This window comes from Neocloeon triangulifer, unplaced genomic scaffold, assembly GCF_031216515.1.
Source record: "Neocloeon triangulifer isolate White Clay Creek 2 clone unplaced genomic scaffold, ASM3121651v1 ptg000004l, whole genome shotgun sequence".
Lineage (NCBI taxonomy): Eukaryota > Metazoa > Arthropoda > Insecta > Ephemeroptera > Baetidae > Neocloeon > Neocloeon triangulifer.
Window position 1 is genome coordinate 4,207,591 of NW_026775547.1, and position 16,254 is coordinate 4,223,844.

General features: G+C 35.2%; 1 protein-coding gene across 2 annotated transcripts in view; it reads left to right on the forward strand.

Moving 5' to 3' along the window:
• LOC132193658 (probable nuclear hormone receptor HR3) overlaps positions 1–16,254 on the forward strand; it is an 86,534-nt gene that overhangs the window by 20,962 nt on the left and 49,318 nt on the right. The window lies entirely within an intron of this gene.

Consider the following 16,254-nt stretch of genomic DNA (forward strand, 5'->3'; position numbering starts at 1 on the left):
ATGAAAATTTTGACGGTAAATAAATACGTGTGTGTGTGTCGCTGAAAGGCGATCGTTGTGTGTATAATAGCGGTGCACACAACTGAGTGAGTGAGTGCGAGCAGCGAGAGAGAAGAACACAAATCGATCCACAACGTTGCCGCGCGCTGCCGTGCCTGCAGAATTGGCAACCGAGGCACCCTTTAACGCGCGTGCTGTGTTTTATATTCCCCATAATATTTCGCATTCGTCCCGTGCGTGATGATACATGCATTTTCTTCAAGGGACGTGCCCGATCGAGACGCATTTGCATACTTATCTCGCCACTACATCGCGCGCCGCGAACAATATGAATGGTGTGCCGTGATGAGAAATGCCCAGAATAGAATTTTCGGTTGTGCAATGTGTTTGTCGATTGTAATTTGGACGAAAGGCACGAAAGGGACGGACAAACTCGTAATAACCACTTTGAGATTAAATAACTTGTTACAGCCGATCAAATTCAATTCAAAGTAAAAAAATTATGAAATCGGAAAATGAGTAATGACTTTTGGCATGAGCCGAATAGAATATTAAATTATTGGACAATATATAGTTCGAATTAAACATTTAGATTGAATTGATTTCAAGGAACAAGAATTTATTTTGATAAGTTTTTTGAAAATAGTGTATTACAAGTAGTATTTTAACATTCTTAACATTTATTTAAAAATGAAATTTCTTACGTGATGGTAGTTTATAAACCTTCTGTGAGAAATCTTTTCTTTTCATAAAATTTCCTAAGGCAAATAAAGGAAACCGCGTGGTTCAAGTTATTTATAGTCTAGTACGAATAATCTTGCATAAAGGTGGAATAATTTACTTTTAGTCTCAAAACATTTTTTCAGATAATCAAAATAACTAAAAAGAAAGTTTTATCAGCAACTATTAAAAAAATCTCCTGATACCCGGGAGATTTTTTTTATAATTCTTATTTCCAGTCAGATTTTTTTAACTTATATCAGTATCTTTTGTAAATATCAAAGCTTTATTGGCTTTATTCAAATTTATTTTTGCACCTTGAGGAAATCTTCTCACTTCTAGAAAGTTAACTTTCTTAGAAATTGTTACACAAAATTTTAAAGCTTAGTCAATTTAAGATATACAAATGAAAATTAAATAAAAAAAGTTAAGTTAGAAAAAGAATTTTGTTATTTGTAAATTTTTATTTTACTTTTTTTAATTATTAAATCTAATTTTTACTCTAATTATTTATTTTGATACTATACAACAACTGCGTTTTTAACAATTAAATTTGAATACAAATTCTAAAAATTTTATACATTGAAACATGATAGGTATTATTGTTACAAATCTCATAAAATATAACTATCACTTGAAATTCCATGTTCCTACATACCACTTGTTTGAAATTTGTTATTAGCTTACAATCTAATGATGTAATCCATAAATCAATGAAAAATTCAATTGAAAATGATCTCAAAGGAGGATCGGTGCTGGTGCTTGCAGTTCAAGAGCCTTTTCTTTTCTCCTCTTGTTAATACTCCTACGGATTCGCATCTTTTTGCGAAACCCGGCGAGTGCTTCATGTATAATTTTTCTCTGCTCCTCCAGCCGCCCACGTCGGCTCAAATAATAATAAAATGCGTCTCCGCATGAAACACCAGCAGAGAGATCGGAGATGATAATTGGCCCCATTGTGTATGAATTCGCAATCGATTTTCGGTACACGCGCGGTCAAACATGTACTTGTGCATTGTTCTGCGGTCCCGACGGTGCACTCGTCGGGAGTCGCGGTCACGTCGCCACGTGTGCATAATGAACGGGGTGATTTGTTTGCAACCGTCGGTCTGTTCCGCTCCCTCGGTCCCTGCCGGCGAGCCTGGAATTCCAATCTCTCTTTTTCCCTCCCTGCTGGAGAAAAGGGACTGCTTTGGCCGGAGCTGCAAAAACTAAAAGAAAAGGAAATACCCCGGGGGCCGAGCGCGATATCATTCTTATATATGTATGTGGATAGGAACGGTGCAGAATTCGCTCTCGCGTTCTCCAGCAGCTAGGGGGGTGGAAAGGGTTGCAGTGGATGCAGGCGGTGTTTGATCGATGAGCGGGCGGGCGGGCGGCTGTGGCGCTGCAGCAAAAGGGACGAGAGGATGCACTTATGTATCAAAATGCACCAGCCAGTGCTGTTTTGCACGGATTTTGCACAAGAGTTACATTCACTCGGCGCCTGCCTATGTACATATGTACATGCTCACTTTAAAATTCATCCACCCCGCCGCCGAGAAGAAAATGCTCGGCAAAGAGAGAAGAGGCTGCTGGGTGTAGTAGACATCTTGGCTCTCGGCTCCGAGTTCTTCCTACTTTGCATTAATTGCGTTGTAAATTTCGCCTCGAATTAAAATGATAATAAGGTAAAAATCCAGGCAAAAAATTCACTGCGATTTTTTTTAAACAAAAATTTTGTGCATTTATATTTATAATGAACAATGAGCTGAAAATGTTTCTTGAAAAATACAAAAATTTTGTGAACAAAGGAAAAAGATATTACGATTGCAATATTTTGTGTTTCAAATTTATTTTCCACTTCTTTCTTGAAGACTAATCAAAAATGCATATCTAAATAAGAATTTAATGTCATTTTTATCGTTATTTGCGTCAAATGACAAGAAAACAATTTTCCATCCAGATTTTAGAATTAAAATGTTCTTTCCCCAGGATTATTTGCTATTTTTAACATTATTTGTAGAGTAATTTCGTGATCAGTGGTGTTTTTTAATTTCAAAGGCTCAAAAAACCACGGAGGAAAAGCTGATTTTAAAATCTAACAAAATATTATTCAATTAACTTTAACCTGATGTGACTTTTATCTATTCAAATGAAAAAGTGAAGCCTTTTTTCCGAGAAGTTCAGTAGGTTTTAATTTGTCGCTCGGAGCATAATTTGATTCACGGCGCTTTCAAGCAGGTCCAATTTCACATTAGAACCCTCACACATTAGGTATTGAAGCCATGCTAGATTTTGTTCTATGCGAAATTTGATCCTCTCTCCCTCTGAAGGCCAGATTTGTTCCACCTGTATTATAATTAAACAAAGTCAATATTATTTTCAAGTAAAATACAATTTAAAAACAGCTTTAGAAATTCGCAATGTTTTTATTCAAAAAGTATTAAAGTGAATGCAAAAAATGTGTTCTCATGATTGAATCTTCAAACACAAAGTTTTCCTGTTCCCTATCCACGGACTTTCCTCTAGCGAAAAAATTAGCGAGAAACCCAAATAAAAGCACGAAAACTTTATATTTTATTTGTCCTATCCTTGTTCGCGCAGCAATCAGGCAAAAAAACTTGCCGACCCAATCCTCGGTGGGCGTGCTGAACATGCAGTGCACACAAAATAATATGTCCCGTCTTGATAAAGCGCGAAAATCTCTGGGGCCTGACAGCTTTTTCCAATACACTCGCCGGCATCTCTGCTCGCTCGGCGGCATTATTGGCAAAAAAGCTGCTGGTTCTCTCTTTTATTGTCGCCCCAGCCAGCGAGTAAACAAAGCGGCTCCGTCCATTACGCGCTTCCTCCGCTAGTGCAGATAGCAAAATGCACGAAATACATACACACGCGTGTGCTGATAAGGTTTTGCATTTCGACGGAGAGTGAATCATGCCATTTTCCATCCTGCTGGACCCGCGCACGCCACCGGAAGTGCACTTGATTGCCGAGCTGCAATTTCTAGTCACGATGCCCTCTCCGCACTCTCGGTTCTATTCTATTGCAATTACTCGATTATTTTTCCCTCGCGGCCACTGCTGACGATTGCAGGACTCTTTAAACTTTTTTCACTCCAGACATTTACAGAGGCGGTCGTGCAATTTTCCCTTCGCATCGCTCAATCCTCTCCATCACGTTCACTGTTTACAGTTTTCTGCTAATGAGACACACAACCAATAAATTCTTCTTCAATAGGGAAAACAAGGACAATGAACTTGAAGCATTTTCTAGCAAATTGTTTTAGTAAAGGTAGTAGTTAAGTATATATTATATAATAATGAAATATATATTATTGAATTAAAAATAATTATTTTATTTTGTCATGTTTGTGAATTATTATTATTTTTTAAGAATATATTATTAATTATTAAGATGTTGTTTAGAATGTTGCTTAGAACAAATGTTTATTGGACAACTTTCCAAAAACTTATTTTATAGATCACGCACACGTAAATATAAATATATTGAGTTTCAATGGGAATGAAGTAGAACAAGTTTTAATTAAATAAATTATTTCAGTTCTTTGATTTGCCATTGTAGTGAAATTTGAAAATATTGAAATATTATGGAAATATCCACATTCTAAAAACAATTATTGCTTTTTACAAATTAAATCCTATCGCGGTACTTGCACACACTACACTGGTATTTCTTCTTTTAGTAATTTAATTATTAATTTTTTAGGAAGGCATTTCTCAAAAACAGAATTAATAATATAATAATGCGATATGGGAATTGCCGGAACTATAATATGTAGCAGAAAAGTCAATCAACAGCTTCATGCTGCGATCTTCTTAAGTTCAATACTCACTAATTTTTCTGGCAAATTCCAAAAAATTTCCAGTACTAAAGCTATTTTGGCTAATTCAGGCTTCATAGCTAGGGTTGAAATATCCCTAGTGATTTTTCATTGTTTGTGAAGTGCCGCCAACTTTCAAATAAAATTTGTTGCAGATGAATTTAAATTAAATTTTATTATTATCTGCACGTTTTAATTCCAATTAGAGGCAACGTCTGTAATTATCCCCGTACAAAGTAGATTCAAGCGTGCATGTCTCGAACGAAATCTCTCGTCTTTATCTTTCAGAAAATGCAAATTGAGAGTGGCGCGCGTTGACAGTTTGCAGGCGTTGCCATGAATACATTCGGCCGCCTTGTATCATTATTATTATTATCAAAGAATTTCGCCTGCATGGAAATTTCAGAGCGCAAATTGGTGCTCTCTGTGTGATGAGGGCTGACGTCACGTCCTCGGCGTGATGCGCACGCTGCTCTTGATGGTGCACCGCCCTGCAGCTCGCGATGCACTTCCTATCGATCCATTATGGTGCTCGTTGCATTTAGTGCGACAGCTGCTAGGCGCTTTTTAGGCCTCCGACTCCATTACGGTTCTCACGGCTTTTGTGAAGCTGCTGCTGCAAGATAGAGCGGCAGGCGCACCAACCACCCGCCGCTAATAACAACCCCTTTCATCATGCGCCATATAAATGCATTCCATTCCGCCCAGCCCCATATTAAAAGACGCCGCCGAGGTCTCGGAGGCTGCGCTGGAAATTGATCTCTCTCTCGCCTTCTTATGATGATTGGTAAACATTCTGCGAAAAATTGCGACCCGTGGACAAAAATGTCGCGACGGGGAATTTTTCGTGAGGAATTTTCTTTCTTTGTGTAACGCGAGAGCAGGAAAATGGACAAAAAACCCAATTCTTTCATTCCAAAGGTACTTCACTTGCGTTGGAATTGTTCAAAGCTTCATAAAATATATTTTTTGGAATATAATAAATGCTAGAATTTCAATTGCAAATAGTTAAAATAATTCATTCAATACGTCTCATATAAAAATAAATAAAAATGAAAAAAGGAAACATATTAAAAAAAATAGAAAAAATCTGTTTAGTCCTAAATAAAAGTGCCATTTATTTTATGGGCTCATAATTCAATTTCATCAATTACAATTACCGATTTTATCTTAAATAATGTTTCAAATAAAATTTTTATTTTTATATTTAGCATACTAATTATTATAATTTGAGATATTTTTTTTTAGAATTGTAAGTTTATATAAAGCATCAGTGTATTTTTTGAAACTATCAGATAAAATAATTTTCGAATATTTGAATTCTGCTTATTATTTGGTCACCGAAAATCTCTTACAATTAATAAAAAAAAAGAGATTAATATAATTATTCTTGGTGTCACAAAATTTATTTACAAATGGGGCCTAACTTAAAAGCAAATCCAGTCACATTTTTCAATCTGACGATGACCTTTTAATTATGCAACATTGCATCTTAAAGTATCAAAAAATTTAAAATACTAGATACGATTTTAATATCAAATGTAATTAACAATTAAATTAAAATTTTCCCATAAATTATAAACTTGTACTCAAAATTTTAAATAATTAATTATATGAACTGCAAGATTAAACATAATGCGGAATAAATGACTGTGATTTTTCCAACTCTTTATCTTCCGTTAATTAATGATGCCATTTTAATTCTATTTATCTGCACATGTTATCATCTTTGTGCAGCGTTAGTTTTTTTTAATTGCCGAGGCAATTAAACTGATGCTGCATCTGTCCTCACAGCAGCAGTACGTAGTGGAATGTTTCTCACTGATGAGAGAGAGCAATATTAGCCTCTCTACACACTGCACGTGCCTGCCTTTGCACGCCTCTGCTCTGCACCCACTTAACAAATTCATTGAACGGTCTCTCGCGAGCCACCCAGGCCGTACGGTAAACGGTGATGCTGCGCGATATCTTTCGTCATTTTTAAAAATAATACACAAACGTTTAATCGTGAATAAGAGGTTCTCTCCGCCGCGTGCGATTGCAATCGTGATGCAGAGAGAAAAATAGTCGTGCGTTAATAACGCCGCATTACTACATCGTCGTGCCTTTGATTGCCAAGGATAAACAGAGGGTTTTATAAATTCGCACAACTTCGCTCGGTTTGTGCATCGGCTGATGGAGAGATGACACTTTGTTTCACGCTCGCTTGATTTGAAAAGCTGCCTCTATATCGCGGGAATCATCTTTCAACGTTTCATTGTTGCTGAGTGTGCATCTTTTGGCCCGCAAAAAAAAAAAAAAAAAATTATAGTATACGTCCACGTGATGTGCCGAGCGCTCGACGAGAATGAGTCGGCAGAAATTTGGCATGCTGTGTTCTCGAAATCGGATGTGGCTGGTTTTATAGTTTGCGGATACTTTGAAGATGGTCGATAGATTAGGCAATTTAATACACAAAAAATGTGCTATCAAATACATTTTAAAACAGTGTGCAAAAATTTTATTTTGGGATTTTACTTTTTACAACATAATAATATATTATTAATTTCTTTAACATTAAATTTCATCGCAAGATAATCTCTTTGTTGTTTATTGGTCAAAACAATTTAAATTAATTAATAATCATTGCAACAATTTTATATTGAAAGAAAATTGTTGAGTGGGAAATTAATGACGATGAGTTGTTGGCCAAAAAGACACCACCACTGTAATATTAATCAATCAATCAATCAGAGATAAAAAAAGACTGGTCTTTGGTTTCTGGATGTAGAAATATTCAAGATGTATAAAGGAAAGTTTTGATCAAATATTATTTTAATAATTAACACAACTTTTTTTTTTAAATTATACCATCTCTTTTGATAAAAAAGCAAAAAAAAAAGAAAATAATTCAATAAATACTTAAATTATTTGTAATTGCAATTATTTAAAATAAATTATTTCCATTGTTCTCCTAATCTAAAATGGCATAATTATATACCGAAGGCCCAGTTTCTGTTTCAAAATAGTCTGTAGCTTCACCACTCATCGGCGTTTTCAATTAGCAGAGGAATGTCAACCAATATGGCACAACCTAATTAGAGTCTCATTAAAACTCGTCCGAAGCCATAATTGACTGAGTTCAGTACCAAACACAAATCAAAAATTAAAAAAAATATACAAAAGCAAATCACATTCGCCATCTGCACGCCAAGTAAATCGCACACAAATCTGCGTAAACAAAGCGTCCGGCGCGGAATATACAATGATAATCGCACGGGATGAGAACGCTAACGGAACCGCATTAATTGTTTCCATTCGGAGCTGCCGTTACCACCGCGAATGCAAAATCTATCTCGCGCGCAGCTGCTGGCAACAGCAAATCGCACGCCTAATTTGGATGCAGCGGACGCGCACTCTGGAATATTTGGCGGCTTGTGCAGATTTACTTCGATGAATAATGCACACGCGCGCGCCCAGCCGCAAGATTCATTCGCATAAAATATTACCGTATAATATTATAATATGCCTTTGCGATTCGTATCGTGAATAACGATTTGCACTTCTTTGTGCAATTTTTCATGGAATCCCAAGTCGCGACTTGGAGCTGATTCTATAAGGCGCAAAAAACAAAGGGAAAGAAAAGTGAGGTGAATGAAAGCCGGTGCCCTACAATGGGAAAAATAGTGTTTTATTGTGACACTGGAATAATCTGAAATCACAATACGATTCCATCATTTTTAATAAACCTAAATCAAACGAATAAAATGAAAAAATTATTTTAGGGGAAAAATACCTTTGGAAGAAAATTCATTGTCTGATTTGTAAAACGTTTCTTTCAAAATAAGCACCATGATATTTCTAATAATTTCCCCCAATTTTCAGTTGAAATAAATTTAATTATGCAAAATTTGGGAGCATCAACTAATATAATGTAATTAATTATCAAGAGTCATAGAATAGACAGCCGTAGTAAGACGAACACAAAACTCCATTCCTGGAAATGTGAGGAAAGTTTCAATGAGTCTTTAGTTATATTGAGTTGAAAATTTTTTAATTTTAGGACCAAAGTGACAGTTTGATTGTTTCTATCTTTGAAAAATCTCTAAATTAAAAATATAATTCAATAAAATAATTTAATTAAACATTAATGTAAATAATTATATTTAAAAAATATTAAGGTCTCATAAAAAATAATAATACAACAATTAATTACTTTTTATATTTGAATCAATGTTGTTTGCTATAAATTAATCATTTTTGTTTCAAAATTATTGCAATCTATGATTCTATATAGATGACGTGTGGATCAATTAGAATCATTTAAATGTTCAAAGCTGTCAGTTATCCGGTGAGATATGCTTTGATTTTGAGTGTACTTGACATTCTCATCTGACTTTCAATGAGGGGTGATTTCCAGTTTGAGCGAAAGCAACTGCTGCTCATTTGTCTCTGAAGCTGTGACAGATCAGAAATAAATCCGAACACACGTCGACAACACCCAAAACCAGCCGCTCAAGTTGTCTGCAGCTCGTTTGATTAAACCATCAAAATTAAACAGCCGGTTTAATTCCAAAAGATATGACAGGTGCATCAGCCGTGTTAATACAGAACCAACTTCCGAAGAAATTTTATATAAAAGAAGAAGAGCGGTAACGGTGCGAGAGACCGCGTGTATAAGAAAGAAAGACTTCTTCTTCTTGTGTAAAACGCTGATCAGAGTAAGCCTCCGTGTGCGAGTTCAACGAACTCTAGAAACCATCCTAGACGGGCCTACACTATCATCGCACAGAGAGCTCTTGTAAGTCAGTGCGGCGATGTTGTCTGAACGCGGCGAGTCCCGTTAAAATAAAAGTGTACACGGTCAGCTGGTTCGGCTTCACACACATTTAAATACCGCTAGTCGGCGAGACTCTTAGCGCGTGCTGCCATCTGTGGGCGTGGCCGTGCACCAGCACCGACCGGCAGCATCAGCTGATGGCCCACTACACGTGCTCGGCCGAGGTCAACGAACTCCGCGGCACTCGAGCTCTTGTGATGATAAGCGCGCTGTTTTTCATCTTTGCACTCCATTGTGAACCGTGACGTGTCCTTGCAAGGCCAGAAACCGGAATTTGGTGCAACTTAATGATTAATTATTATTTTTATATATAATAAAATATTGAAATCAGGAATTATGTCAGTTTCAATTTCGTCGAAATAATCAAATTATGCCCACCGTCATTCAGAATTTTTTTAATGCACTTAAAAGACAGAGACACTTGGTTGGGTGCACCGGGGGTTATTGATCTGCAGCCCCGCTGCACACACGTACCAGACGACGAGAGCTTTTTGGTTTTTATTTTTGTCTAGGATGAGCACCACGAGATTTATATGTACCGGGGACCGTGTGTAAAGCCGGTTGTTATTTTTGCTTTTGCCCAAATTTTATCAAGAGTGATTATCGCCATAAACTCGTCGCGATTTAATTTATTTACGAGCGCCGACCGACCACTGTCCTATGCGAAGAAGTTGCACTTTATTCCGCTGGGCGTGACGTCAGCGGGGATGATCACGTGACCCCTAGGTCGTTTATTGAACCCTCGCGCGGTATAAGTTGATGCGGTGCCTCTTTCTTTCTGAGAGAGCCCGCCCGTAATTTAAATAATGCCATTCTGGATCTCAAAAAACATGACTTTTTCTCCACTGGTCTATAATATTATAATTTATTCTCGCCGTTTGTATTTCGGCTTTTATCTGGAATCTAAATCTGAAATCAGGGGAAATTACACACGTTTTTGAATACATAAATTTATTTTGTACGAATTAATTCGTGGACGTTTCGAGATGCCGATTGCGTGTGTTTGCTTTTTGCAGAAATATAATAACGTGTGCGAGGCTTTCGGTGAGCGAAACGGTTATGCACGTGGTGGTGCCATCTATGCCGAGTGCCGAGCTCGCGGAAACTCTGGCGAGCGGCTTGGATGGATTCCCATTGTGAAACAAAGCCAACTTTTTCGCAGGCTTTTTGATTTATTGCTGTTGCTGGGGCGGCAGCTATCGAGCGGAAAAAGTTTGCCGAGCAACTTTACCATGAATGGGCATCACAACACAAAAGTTGGTGTGGATTTTTCCAAATACTTAAAGAGATATTCAAATAAATTGGTGAAATTTAATTAGCTTATCATAAGAAATATTTTGGAAGTTTAAATTTTACTCTAACTTTTTTTTATTGATTGAATTTGGTCTATAATTTTATAGTTCAGAAAGTAAGCACAAAAAATCCGTTCTATCTTTTAAATTGTTTTGATTTTTAAATAAGTAAATAAGTTGCATGAGAGTTTAAATTTATGCTCAGATTATTTGCTGTCACTCTTCTTACGAAAGAAATAATTAAGTTTTAGTTATTAATTACACCATAATTAAATTTAAAATGAAATTGTAAACAAAGTCAAAACACACAAAAATTTACTTCCGTCTTTCTCTTTTGTGAGGATTCATAATTTGTTTCAACGAGTTGATGTGCAACTAAACAATAGAAACTTTTGATCGGTTAATATTAATAAATATTTATGGTCAGCCTGAATTCTTATTCGAATTAGCACAAAACCGAGCCTAATTATTCAACGTCGGCAGCAATATGAATGGTGCGGCTGGATTTTGAAAGCACGGGTTTCGCGCCCAACCCAAACAACCACGGCGACAACAAACAGAAGCGACCTGAATTCTTTTGAATAAAACCCACAGCAGAAATTTTCCTTCTGTTTCGGTTTCATTTTCATTTGCTTGTCACTCGCCGACTGCGTGTCCGCTTGATTTTGCAATAAACATCCTCATTGTTTTGTCTGTGTGCGTTATAAAGTGAAAAGTAAGTGTGTCGTCCTGCAACTAACGTTTTCATGTTTCTGTTTCAGGTGAGTGAGACTACAAAGCGTCTCGTCCATTGTTGCGCAGCTACAACAATAAAATCATATTAATGCACTTCAAATGAGAGGCTAATTAACGTGTGAGTAACGAGTAATCTATGCATGCGCAAACCACAACGATTGTATTCACAATCGCAGAGACAGATTTCTCCTTTCGCATATTTATAACTTATAACAAACAAAAGACATAATCAAAGAAAATTTATAATTCTCTTTTGCAAGCAATTAAATTTATATGCACAAAAAATTATTAGATTGGAAATGTACTTATAAAAAAGATTTCTTACGTTCAAATTTTAATTGAAAAGTCGCAAAAAGAGCTACAATAAGAATTAATTTTTATATAAAATATAAAAATAATTATGAAACAAAGTATTGTACGTTAGACCCCAATTTCAAGATTAATTTTGATTAATTTTTTTTAAATATCAAGGAATTTTTTATAAATACACATTATTGGAATAGAACGTGTTAATAACGTGATAAAAGATCTGTTTAGTAATTTAAATAAATTGTTACAATTATTGACATGAAAATTAAAAATTATATATTTCTGTTGAAAAAATCTGAGAAGAAACTTTTGAAATTTCATTTCAATAAATTTATGAGCAATTAAAATAAAATTATAAATTTATATACATTAATTACATCAAAAGATCTCCTGCTGTGTAAACGAAATTTATTTTGAGATTAATGTTATATTTATTCAAAGCTCCCGGCAACAAAGTTGTCGACTCTTGGCCGCAATTACATTGCAGGTGCATTTATAAAAGTCTATTTCAGAGTATTACGTTCAAATGTAACTGCTAAACATTAGTCATCGCCTGCACACTCCCGCAGTTGTTTTTGATCCTTAACAAACTGCGTGCATGCGCAGCTTTTGACATCAGAGAGCGCACCAGATGCAAAGAATCTCTAACTTGAGCTGCAGTTTTATATTTAATTTGGTTCATTTTATTTTCGTCTAAGTGATGAGTAATGAACTAATGAGCTGCAACCTTAATTTTTGACGGTTTGGTGCCTCTTAAATCAAATTCTTTTGAGCAATTCAAAAGAACATAAATTAAATTTTCAACCTGAGGAGAGCAGTTACTATGCCAAATATTTTCGAACGGGGACACTTTTTTAAATAGATGCACTTAAAAAAATAAATAAATAGAGAAAAAACATTTATAAATTTTACAATCTTATTTGAATTATAAGGCAAAATTTTATAAGCAATAAAATTGCTGATTTAAAACGGCGATTCGCAAAAAAAAGTAACTTTCTTTTAATCTCAGTCAGGATTAAACAACAACCTGCTTTACATGTAATTATTCAGGGAAAAAATTTAGTAAAGTAAATCTTTTTTATTAAAAACAATTTAGTTAGAAACCATTTTTTTTTTATAAAACTAATAAAACCATAATTTTTTTGGGAAAAACAATTTATTTTTATCGCAATTTAAATCCCGTTATTTTTTAAGGATTAACTGAGCTTAAATTTAATTAACGATAATTGCACCTTTTTGGGGAAAATCTCCAATTAAAAGTTAAATTTTAGCAATCAAAGAAATTCTTTTCAATTTATGAACTGCAAAAGGATGCCGCTGTTATTTCCTCTTCAGCACTGATTTTCACGCCTTTCAAAAGCTGCAACAAAAGCAAACTGCTCCTTCTCTTTAAATAAACACTCACTCTTCTCCGAGAAGTATTAAAAGTGCAGTTTTTATTGTCCGACACGCGAGATCACTCACGCAGATGCCGCGCAAAAAGAGGGATCTTTTGTATATACGAATGCCTCTGCCCAAATAAATCTCGGCATCTTTTTTCAATACGAGATCTTTTTGTGTTTCATTCAATTTGAATCTATTGAGCCACCGCCGTTGTAAGTTTTGCATTTTCTGAACTGGGCAGACACGCAGCACTTTCTCCTCTCGCGCGCGCGTTCATTATATTTTCGCAGCCATATGGGGAAGAGTTATTTTTACTATTATCAAAACGATTGAGCAATCCCGAGTGTGTCCAACCTGAGCTGCCGCCGATTCGCGAAACAACACAAGAAAATAATAGAAAACATCAGAGGCGCGCACGTGCATACAGCCGAGATCAAAGTCTAATTTTATAATTATTTGTTTTTTTATTTTGGCGCACAATTTGAAAATCAGCAAATTGTAAAATGTTGCTTTGTATATTTGCCGAAGAGAATTTACAAACAACTAAATATGGAATTGATTCCTTAAATTGTACTTAAGTTTTGGAATCTTGAACAAGTTGTGGGTAAGAATGTAAATAAAAAATTTGAGGCAATCAAGGAGACGATTGTAGAGCAATGAAAGGGCAAGATTTTCATCAAAAAATGCAAAATTATGTAAAATTATTGTTCTCTTATTTCAATTTTTCAAAAATAATTTGACTTCAAAATACGCTATTTTTTCTTTTTCTTCAGCAGGGATGAAACGGTTTTTCTCTGACAATTCAGAAACAAATCTTCCTCTTTTTTCCGAATAGCGGCACACTATTGTTTTAAAGCCGGGAAAAAAACTTGCAATACTGACAGTTAAATTGCATACGAACAGTGTGTTTATGCAAAGCGGTGCAATTATATAGCCAGAGCAAGTGGAGAGGATGTGCCTTGGTAAATTTCCTTTCCTGTGCGCCGGAAAGAATGAGCGTTTCATGTAGTTGGCCAATATTAATTGTATCGTCTCAATTCGTGTTTTTGCTATTAGACCGTAGAAGAAAAGCCTTAGAAAAGAAATAATTCACCGGGCGGTGTTTTGTTTGTAAAGCGTTGAATTCGCGCCGTGCTTAAATGGCGCTGCTAATTACAGCTAATTAGACTCGTCTTCTCTTTATCACCAATTGCGCAAATTAATGATTAGTGACAAGTCTTTTGTCTACCAACCATTTGTTAGAATGTTGCTGTTTTATATTAGTGTCTCATAAAAAAATAATATAACACATTTAGTAAAAAATAAATTTTTTTACTTATCATTTATATTTTTGTAAATGTTAAATAATTTTAAAAATTAAAATTTTTTTCATTATATTATTTTTTTTTAAATAAAAATTATTTTCAAAGAACGTTTAATTGAATATATCATTGAATATAAATATATGTATTTTTTAAGCAATAATATTGTTTATAATAATAATTGACATGCTTTTATGCAGCTATCAATAAAAGAAAATAAACATTTAATCACACAATCAGAAATTTGTTTGATGTTAATTGCTAAAGATTTTTAAAAGTTAACGATGTAAGATAATGAAAAAACAATCAATAATATATGATTCACATTGCTATAAATCCATTAATTTTCAAGATATAACGTATAAAAACTGCAAAAGTTTGTTTCCAGACCTTTCTTTATACCTGCCCACATGTATGTCCGCCTGACAAAAACCAGCAGCGGTTGTAGCGTTTTTTTTTTTCAAACGGGGCAAAGTGATGAAATTTCGCAACAAAATTTTCAGCGGCGGTGAACGCACGGAGCGAGTCACGTGATTATTCTCCTGCCGTCTTTTTCCTCTCGATCATGCCGCCTGCGATTTTGGCCGCGAGCTCCCTTCACTTTTTTTGGCTGCGTGCCTGTCCGTCAGAATCTCTTTCACATGCAGAATCAAATCCGCACGCCACAACTCTACTCTTGAGTTGCTGGACATAAAATATTATATATGTTGATGAAAAGCTGACAGTGAGTTTTCTGTTTTGAGATAAAATAAGACTCCTGAATCTGCTGCAGATGAAAGCTGCTGTTTGAAATTTAATTTTCTTGTCAGAAATGGCCAGAATTAATTAATTCTTGACTTCCAAGGAAATGGAAATTGTTGCAAAAATTTTAAAGGATATAAAGCAATGCATCTGAAATGAAACAGTTGCAAAAATAAAATCCAAAGTAATCGTAGTAGCAAAAAAGTTAAATGGTTTTTATGCCTGTCATTTTTTTTTTAATTACTTATTGACAACAAAATATAAAATCAAACCCATTTTAATTCAATTCTAGCTTTAAAATTACTTTATTTTTTATAGAAATAAATGAATGAAACCAAATGTTAATTTTATTAATTGAAGGCAATTTTTGAGTTAAAAAAATCATCTAAATACTTATTAAAAAAATCAAACGATTCAAAATTTAATTTTTTTTTTTTTTAATTAATAAACAGTTTTGAAGTTTGGGCGGATGAAAATATTAACTTTTACGGTGTGTGGTCTCAACTAATTGAGATTTCTATCTTATTAATTGATTGTCAGCATTTTTTCACGTCCGTTTGTTGTCGCGAGTTTTGATCGAGCCGCCGAATGTGTGTGCGCTCGTGGATCAGTCAGGCAGTCAGTCAGTGGGCTACGAGCGGTCCTTGCCTCCATAACGGGACCGATTTACCTGAGCAATCTCAGGCAGGTCTACCTCACTACCTGAGAACGTCTCCCCTCCCTGCACGCAGACTACCGCTCGCTGTGTGTGATTTTATTAACCTCTCCTCTCTCAATATATCGCGTTGGCTTTTCCACGCTTCGCAGGAACACGTTTAATCACTCGTGTTTTACAACCTTTTAGAAAAGGTATAAAAGCAGAGAGGAAGATCGTTTCCTTTACGCAGCGGGACTCGGACGATTGATTCATTTTTTTTTCACACATTTTATTATTTTTATTTTTTCTGTGAAAAAGGAAATTCTCGTTTAAAATCTTCATTAAAAAAACCCCCCTGGGTGGTTTTGCCATTTTAATTTTTTCCTGCTCTCACTTAATGTAAGAAGTTATATTTCATACATGCACGTGCTGACGCAACTCGCGTCGGAGATTTTCACCTGCAGCTTACTTGATTTCCATATGAGTAATTGATA